Source organism: Capsicum annuum, chromosome 11 (assembly GCF_002878395.1).
Source record: "Capsicum annuum cultivar UCD-10X-F1 chromosome 11, UCD10Xv1.1, whole genome shotgun sequence".
Taxonomy (NCBI): Eukaryota; Viridiplantae; Streptophyta; class Magnoliopsida; order Solanales; family Solanaceae; genus Capsicum; species Capsicum annuum.
In genome coordinates this window covers 118,417,797-118,428,282 of record NC_061121.1, presented here as the reverse complement: position 1 = coordinate 118,428,282, position 10,486 = coordinate 118,417,797, and positions in this window count along the sequence as shown.

Here is a 10,486-nt window from a genome sequence, read left to right as displayed (position 1 = left end):
AAAAACAAGTGGCACTATTAACAACCACCAAAATGTTAATATTTCAGAAGAAAATGTTAATATTTCAGAAGAATTGTTTACAGACATTTCAACTTTCATTGATAGGCAAAGATTGACTGTGTAACAAATATTATACTCGTTATTATGAAGGAAAATTTATTAGATCCGACTGAATAATGGCAATCACTAAAAATGTGGTAGATGGTTTTGTTCAAAGAGGAAAAGGACAATATCTATTCATGTTCACCCTCAGGCAGGAAAAAATATGAATGTTGCTCTTTGCCACTGGTACAATCAAGTGTGAATATATTCACAAGAAAATCTACAAAATATACTTTTTTCTAAAGTTATTTAAGGTATTAAATCTTACTTTTCATATTAGAATAGATTTGTGTACTTTTCTTTGTTACAATATCTTTAAACAGTCACTACTCTACTACCCATATCGTTGTTGACATCCATTTATCTTCTTTTTCTTTCAATTATAATTTTTTTTAAATGATACTATTAAATTCTTATAAAAGTGTTAACAACAATGTGAAAGACTTGGTTGGCTAGATATTCTAATTAATATACACCTTTTTTGGTAGGGCTTTAAACTAATAGTTGACTACTGATTATGATTGTCAATTTATACTCACGTGTTCGTTAAGCCTTCGGATTCATTGTTGGCCAAGTGGATAATGATTTAAACTGAAATAAATTGTTCTAAAAGTTCAATATGTGGTCTTACCTACAATTTATTGGTGCATGTATTCTTTTGTAATGGCCTGATTTTGGGTGATTTATGTAAATTATTTATTTTTATGTGATTTGATCATTTTACCCTTCTTCGTGGTTGTATTGTGATATTTTTAGGGTGTGTGGATGATTGACATTGTTATTAACATATTTCAGTGTGATTTATGTGAGATTGTGGATTTTTGTGGCTATAAAGGCTTCATAGTTGACTTCAGACAATATTTATTGATAAGTGCATCGGATGGCAAAACGGACTATGCCAGCAAATTCGGAACATCAATTTTAGGTTGGTAACATGGTTGGTGTGGTTTTAAGGTTTTTATATCTTATTTCGATCCTCAGTTTGGAAAGTTGTTAAATTACGTTTTGGCGGTCAACTTAGTGAAAATAATATTTTTTTTTCAAAAATTTGATGTTGCCATTGAGTCCGGATCATTGAATTTAGTTTAGTAGCACAGTTCTTTTGTGTCTCAAGATTTTGGATGAATCACAAGGGTTCCAAGGAGACTTGAAATTCACCAAGTCTCCAGCTGTTGCACCACTTAGGCAACTCTTTGATCACCTAAGCAACCTGGCAGCCAACTGGGGGCATCGCTTAAGCAACTCCCTCATTGGTCAGGCGTCTGTCGGTTAAGCGACAGCCATATCGGTTACGCGACAAGGCGGGCATCACATAAGCGACACTTGGTCGCTTAAGCAATGGCCACTTAAGCGACCCGATTGTCGCTTAGGTGATGCCTGGGTGGATTATATCCCCATTTTCATAATTTTTTATCATTTTTGAGACTTGGAGTTTAGGGTTTTGAGTTTTTGGGTAAATTCTTCTATTTTAAGTTTGGGTAAGCTTCAAATCTCTATTTCAATTATTTTTATTTGGTTCGTGTCATTTAAATTCTTTTAATGCTTGAATTCAAAAGGAGTATTTGGGGATTTTGGCTCGAAAGGCCTAAACTTGATAATTCTTTGATTGAAACCCCAATTTAAACCCGTTTTACCTTAAATTTTATTCGATAAATTCCTTTAATAGGAAAAAATATATTTTTGGACCAAAAATCTAGTTTTAGCCTTTTTTTTAAACCCGTTTCGGGGATCCATTTTGATCCCAACTCAAAAATGAGCAATATGAATATCGCTGGCTTTATTTTGATGCATAAATTTTATATTTATGTATTTTAGTTGGTTCTGGATACGTTCTTAAGGCGAAAGCTCAGTGTTGAAGGCTTGTCTATTTTTTATTTTAGTATTTGAGATAGCTTATGACTTAACTTTCTTCAGACTGTGCTGGGTAGTTATATTGGTATAAAATCATATCTCATAGAAATGGAATTATTATTGTTTTGTGCCCATGTGGAGATATATGTTGTGTTATTTGGTGGTTTGAGACACTAGGTGCTAGATGCGACTATGTGGGGTCTTATATGATGTTGTTGGCCTTATGTATGTATATTTGTATCTATTTTGATGAGAAAGCCTAAATTAAAATTTATGTGATATCAATGGCACACTGTTGTGTATTTCACTCTATTGGTATATGATTACATTGAATTCATGGATTGTTGGCATATTGAGTGGATTATTGCTCATATTAGTTGGTATAATGGTTGGCTTTAGAAATTCTCATTCTGATCGGTTGTGAGCATTTTATCCTTATATTATATACACTTGTGAAATATTGGTACCACTATAGGAATACTGGAAACACTGGCTTGTGACATCTTTATAGACCCTCTGCCAAGGAATGTGTTGGGAGGTGTCATGAATATTGGTATTGGATATTGGATTGCATATGGGTTGATGAACCCCCATGGGTCCTACCTCGAGATCACAACTCAGTAGATGTATATGTAGGTTGTTTGACAACCTCAAGCATCACATCTTCATCACATCATTATCATTATCATCATCATCTTCATTGCATCTCATATGTTGTGCTCATTCTGTGTTGTATTATTGTCCTTGATATGATATTTGTCTATTTGTACTTCTTTCTTATACTTTTATTTGGAATACGTCTATATTTGTGCTTATTTCTCATATTTTTGTATGGTATAATGTATATTGTCGAACTATTAGTGGAAAGAGTGTGAGCTATCATTTGGGATATTTTCTCATTGCAAGTAAGGTGCCTATAGTGTGTATTTTATATGTTTTACTTTCTACTTTGCCCAGTCGGCCTATGATACCTATTGAGTTCAAGTAGACCATACTCACCCCTACTGTGCCCTTCTGATGTAGATCCAGGTACGAGTGCATCGAACGATAGCTGATTCAGGCAGTATCTGTAGTATTTTGAGGTAGCAGTCGATCTATGCTTCCGAAGTTGACCTACTACTTCTTATCTAGCTAATGTCTTATTCGGACTACTATTGCATCTTTTGACATTCGAGAAATATTTAATAGTTCTATACTGTGACACTGAATTTTGGAATATTATAAGGTATCTTTCATTATGTACTTCCACTATCATCATATTTGTGTGGTTCGGCTTTTCTCTAAAAGCCTTGTCTTGGGTATTGGGTTATCTTTCATTTCATATCAGTTTGGATGATAGCCTTACTTTTCAAGGCCTATTACGACAAGTACTATCATGACCCTTGATTTTTGGGTCGTGACAAATTGGTATCAGAGCAGCCAGGTTTCATTGGTCTTAGAGTGTAAGAACAGGGTGTCTAGTAGAGTTTCAAAAATCAGAATGTAAACGTCTGTATCTATCTTTGAGAGGCTATAAGATATCTGTAAGAAACTTTCATTATTTTATTCTATATCATGTGGATCTTTTGTAACTTGTGTTATAAATAGTATTTTACTCTTTTCTATACAGATGGTAAGGACTAGATCCTGTAAGGCTAGAGATACAGATCCATCATTTAAGGAGAGAGTTCAGTCTAGAGGGTAAGGTACGAGTCATAAATGAGCTCAAGGTAGTGGACGGTCATGGAGATCTGACCCATCAAGAAGTAGTACTAGGGGGCTCTACCCTGAGCCTCGGGTTGAGCATGCTAGAAATATGGGGTCTACTTCAATCCCACAAAGTTATTCTACCCCAATCTTTCAGGGGTTATTGATTCGTTTGCTGACCTGTTTTGAGGGTTTTCCTTTGAGTTCACCTGGTGTTCCTCTAGCTTTGAGTACTGTACCTCCATCTGTATTAGAGTCTACCTATAGTGTTCCTCTGGTTTCGAGTGTGGATGTTCGACAGGCATTATGGGCAGGCTGAGCTAAATTATGATATAAGTTATGACAAAATGTAAGATATCATAACTAAGTCAAGTATAAAGATGAACCTGAATCATCTCCAGTACCGTTGTACATAATAAGTAATTTAACCGGAATAATAATATAACACAAGGCATCAACACATGCCAATATTATCGTGCAATATAAGTAAATAAATCAAAATAATAATGCATCACAAGACATCACACAAGCAATTACAAGCTACAAAATTGACTCTTATACGCCAATTAGTGCAGAAAAGTAAATAACTCATCATAGACTCCCATACACCTAGAGTGTACACTCAAAGATAGAATAAAGCAACAATTCATCTCTTATAAATAGCCAACTCGTTATTTAACCATCATTCCATAATTTATCGGTATTTGACAATGTACCCACATTCTATAATATATTATCATCATTTGACAACCTTATCATCATTGCTCACTAGTCACCACTTATTAGCTAACCATCTTTTATTAACTAATTCATTTGATTACTAGTCATCATATAACCTCTAGTCATCATTAATTACTTAAACAACATTATTTATCTTTATCCATCCTTTAACAACTAATGCTCATTTATCAACTAGTCATTGTTAGTCACTTAAATAATATCCACCACTATCTTTTTTTATTTATAATGATTTATCACTTTTGGGCTATAACCAGCATCCCTAATATCGACATCATACCCAATTTATATATAAATATATATACATATATCTAATAATCATATCATAATAAATAGGCAGACTCGAATCGGTAGATGTACAAATAGGTACATTAGCATAGTCACCCTCCAACCTTGCTTGGGTATCAATGCATTATCATAATCATCCTCTAACCTTTTCGGGTATTAATATATCATCACAATCATCCTACAGCCTTGCCGAGTATTAATATATCATCATAATCATCCTTCAAAATTGAATCAGGTATAATCAACATCATCATCATCTTTTAAAATTTAATCGGGTATAATCAATATAAGCATCATCTTCTGAAATTAAATATGGTATAATCAATATCAACATTATATTTTAAAATTGAACTAGGTATAATCAATATCAACATCATCTTCAACAATTAAATCAAGTATAATCAATATCAACATCATCTTCTAAAATTGAACCAGCTATAATCAATGTCATAAGTGCTAATATAATCAAGCATTATGATTTCTAACATAATTAATAAGACAATTGCTAGCATCATCAATGAGAATATTTTCTAGCATCATTACTAGCATAATTGCTTAGTATGAACATAATCATAAGTAATAACATAGGCAATAACTTAACAACAGCATAGCCAAAGGCTTATCATTATCTTAATAGATAGTTTATACATGGCATAACCAATAGCTTGTCACAACACAATCCATATCTCATCATAGCATAAGAAATAATCTAATTCAGTAGTCTATGAACATTACTTCCAATGTCATCCTTACCATAATCATGAAGAGGCAATGTTCCTCAATATTGCCTCAAAAAGGCATTCTCTAGGCATTTAATAAGCATATAAGAGTTTCAAGAGAACTAATCATCAATCTGACTTAAGGTAGGTCGAAGAGCCCACTTCTAAATCCCCAAAATATAATCTAAAGCAAATTCTATCCTAGACTGGTCTAAGGTGTCTAAATCCATCAGATGTATAGCAAGTCACAATTAGCCCTAAGATAAAGGTTCTTCCCAAACATAATAGTTAAGCCAAAATAGTAACTAAGGCAACCTCCTTTACTATAAGAAACTAAAGCCAATCTTACCCTAAGCATGGGTGTCTAAAGCACTTTTATCTAACTTGAGTGATCTAAGGTATTCTCATGCTAAACATGAGACATGAAGCCTAATTCACCTAAGGCACAAGGAAACAAGTCAAATGTTTCAACTCTACGATTTCAAAATAGCCTAAACGGTCCAACTAACCCAATTCTTACATTTCATCAATCCAATACCTAAAACCTATCCCAAATCTAATACAATATCGTAAGAATACTATGACATAGCTCAGTTTAACAAGGGATAAACCTAGTCTACCTAGATATAGAAGAAATCTCAACGATCTGCTAAACCATCATTTTTTCCTTTCGAAAAGCCTCCTCAAGATGTCAAGCTATCATAAACATATTTTACTCATCAATATGATAATAATTATACCTATATTGCACCATTGTGCTTTGAGTCCAAATATCACACAAAACTCCATGTGAGTCCCACTTATGAAAATCGCATTTTCAAAACTAACCCAACATTTTTACATGCTCAAGGAATCATTACCTTCGAAAATGGGTGAACTTTATGCTAAGTTGGGGCTAAAATCAAGGCCTCAAGGTTTTGAGGTTTTGAGTAAGAAATCAATAAAATCCACAATGAAAAGGGTAAATTCTTACTTTAAATCAAAATATAATCATGAAAATAAATGTTAATCAAGCTCCAAAGTCACCCACAAGTATTAATTTTAAGATATCACAGTCTTTGGGTTTTTTATCTCTTAAGAAAATGGGTGAAGAATGAGTAAAATCAGGCAAAAAGGGTTAATTTATACCCTCTTCGGGTTCTTGAGAGTAGCTATTATGACCTCGAGGATTGGGATTGCAGCATCTTGACACTGTCAGTTCCAAACACAATAGCAACCTAAACACTGTTGCGGTATTAGCCTACCAAGAGTATCGGAATTGTGACCTTTGTCTTGCGATAGCGATGCACCAGTTGACAGCATTAGACTTGGAAATTTCCAAGTCTCCACCAAGCCCTTAAGATTCATTTGGAATCTCGTATATGAAAATGAATCATGTAACCATACCAAATTCAACATTCCAAACTTAATAGAATAATTGGATTTTCTATTTGAGGTCGTTTTGACCAAATATGGGTCTGATACCCATATTTCATTTTCTTAACTTTCTTACCAATAGGTCTAAATAAGCTCGAGTGTATTCAACCATGAACCAAAGGACCACCTATCCTAAATTTAATATTTCAAAGCTACTAGTGCATTCAAAATTTGCATACGAGGTCGTTTTACTGAAGTTTTCACCTGGTGGCTATTTAGAACCAACGAAGACTTCAAAATGGAGAATTGGCTCTAAGAACCAAATGAATTTTCCAGTAACCAAACTATTAGTTCTAATATGTGACAAATAACTTGGGACAGCTATAAAAAAGATCTAGCGGCAAAAATAAGCGTACATATAGAAAATGACCTGAAGGATTATTATAAGGAGTTCAACCTTCTTCTATGTTACCTTCTCGGTTGGGAGCTCAGCCATCCAGATTTACTATGTATCTTATTATTGTAAGTATAGTTATGTCTTCTAAGGATAAAAAAAGTTTGAGAGACTCACTTATTTGGGTCCTCCTAGATTCAGTGGTGTTGTAGGCGAGGATGCCTATAAGTTCTTTATTGATTGTCATGAGAAATTGCATAACTTTAGATCACTTGAATCATGGGGCTACTTATGCTACTTACTAATTCATAGATCCATCCAGGGATTGGTAGAGGTCACTTGTTAGTTGCATATCTCTCAATTCCCCAAAGATGACTTGGGATCAGTTTGCTGAGGTCTTTTTGGATAGGTTTGTGTCGTACAATTTTAGGGATCAATTAAGATATGAGTTTGATCACTTGGAACAGGGCTCTATGACTATTATAGAGTATAAGGTATATTTTTGTACCTTGTTTATATATTCGTATGCCAGTATTGATACCAATTCTGAGAAGATTTGGAAGTTCAAAAATAAGTTGGATGTATCTCTTTACCTAGCCATGACTCTTATGGTAGTATATGGAACATTATTTTGGATTATAGTAGATTATACTAGAATGACTGAGTTTATTCTTTGAGGGTACCAGGGAGGCGCCAAGAGGGTGCTCTATCAAGGCGAGTTCAGAGGTTACACTACTTGAGGTAGAGATTTTAGAGGTTTTCATAGGTATTATAGTAAACCAGTCCAGGTAGCCTTGCAGGGTTTAGGTAGTGGGCCTTCTATTTCAGCAACTTTGGGTGGTCGTTCTAGCTTAGTCGTACCTCCTACTATTGAGTCGGGTCATAGAGGTTGATATATGTGTGGTAAAGTTGGCCATTTAGCTAAGAATTGTCCATATTTTTTATTTAGGGCTATTCTTATATCGATTATAAGAGGTAAAAGTTCTACTAGAGGTGTGTGTGGTAGAGGTAGTGGTGCCCGTGGTGGTGCTCACGAGGCTACTCATCAGGTGGCGGTCGTGGACAGTGCTATGATATACCCTCTAGACCAAAGGTAGAGGTATCTGACATTATTATCATAAGTATCATTCTTGTTTGTTTTAGATATGTGTTTGTGTTATTAGACCTGGAATCAACTTTTTCCTATGTGTCTGCATATTTTTCTTTGATATTTGATTCTTCTAGTGAGCCTCTTGTCATGCCTATTTGTGTATCTACCTCTATACGAGACTCTTTAGTGCTGGATTGGGTGTATCAATCTTGTGTTGTGACTTTTGTTGGGCATGAGGCTAGGGTAGATCTAATTTTCTTAGATATAGTAGATTTTGATGTCATTTTAGGTATGGATGGGTTACCTTATTTTTATATTATCCTATATTATTATGCTAAGATTGTTTCCTTACCTTCGTTGGGGGTGCCAAGGATAACTCGAAAGGGTGTTCTTCATTCGGGTCCCAAGAGAGTTATATCTTTCCTTCAGACTTGTCATTTGGTTAAGAGGGGGTGTTTATCTTATTTGGCTCATATTCGTGATACTAGTGTTGCTTTACCTCTTTCTTTGGATTCTACTTGTATTGTCCGTGAGTTCATGAATGTTTTCCCTATGAATTTGCCTGGTACGCCTCTGGATTGTGTACGCCTCTGGATTGTGATGTTGACTTTCCTGTTAATGTTGAGTCGGGAACCAAACACATTTTTATTCTTCCTTATAGAATGACCCCAACAGAATTGAATAAATTGAAGGGTCTGTTGTAAGATTTGTTGGATAAGGGATTCATTTAATCTAGTGTATCACCTTGGGGTGCGCCTGTTTTGTTTGTAAAGAATAAAGATAGGTCTATGCATTTGTGTATTGATTATCGGTAGTTGAACAAGGTGACAGTTAAGAATAAGTATCCTCCTTCTCATATTGATGATTTATTCCATCAACTTTAAGGTGCTTCGGTGTTTTCAAAGATTGATGTGAAATCTAGGTATCACTAGTTGAGGATTAGAGCTTTTGATATCCTGAAGATAGCTTTTCGAACTTGGTACGGTCATTATGAGTTCTTGGGCATTTCTTTTGGGTTAACCAATGCCCCAATTGTGTTCATGGAGTTAAACAATTGGATATTTTGATCGTATCTCGATGTTTTTCTCATTGTATTTATAGATGATATCTTGATTTATTCCAAAAGTGAGGTACACTATGAGAAATATTTGAGGATTGTGTTTCTGAAATTGAGGTATGATAAGTTGTATGTTAAGTTCTCCAAGTGTGAGTTTTGGTTGCAGTCAGTTTCTTTCTTGGTTTATGTGGTGACCACGAATGGTATTATGGTTGATCTGTTATAACCCTCACCTATACCATCTAAAGTAGTAGAGGATTATCATTTTCAATAGCTTAACTTTTGTTGAGGTCGAATCCACGAGGAGCGAAATTAGAATTCTAGTCCTATGGGTGTTAAATGCTACTAATAAGCTACCCACAATATGGTCAAAACAAAATGCATGAATAAAAATGGAGGAGGGGGTGGCACGTATTTTGTCAATAGCAAATCAAGTCAACAAAGTGAACAACAATTGTGATTTAAATTCGATATGAGAAGAATCTTGAGATTATGTCTACCTAAGGGCAAGTTATGCATAGGTGAATAAACATTTAGTGTACATTCTAGTTATCAATACTATGGTAGGCCAGGTCTAAGATCCTTGAGGCTAGTTTTCAACAAAACCTCAAGAATTTCACTTGTTGACCCTTTCAGGTACCTTACAAGTGTGTCAAATTTCAACCACCCATTACCTCAATTGGCCATCTCTATTTATCGAAAGATGCCCAAGATAGTCAATTTCTTAATCACCGTTATATCTAACATAGCGAAAATTAGCAAACTACATCTATTAATTTCCTACTATCGCCTTGTCACCCAGATCCCTCTTTCAAAGATGATATGGGTTACAAAAGTTCACCCAAACCCCTCTTTCAATAATGGTTTGAGCTTTTAAGAGTTTGGAGTTTTCACCTCCAAACCCATTTGGGTATTTAAGTCTTTCACCCACAAATCCCAACTAATTTAACCCAGCAATAGCAAAACCCATCATCAACAAATTTGCATATACACAAATACATCAGAACCCACACATAATTGCACCTTAGTTTAACATAATCCCAAGACAATGAAAGTGTAGCTACTCATTAAGAAAAGAGAGAAAAATATACCATAGGGATTGTTCAAAGCACCCATTCTTCACAAATACTAAATTCAAACTCTCCAAATCAAATTACAATTCTTGCCTAATTTAGGGTTTAAACTTCAAATTCAAAAATGTTCCC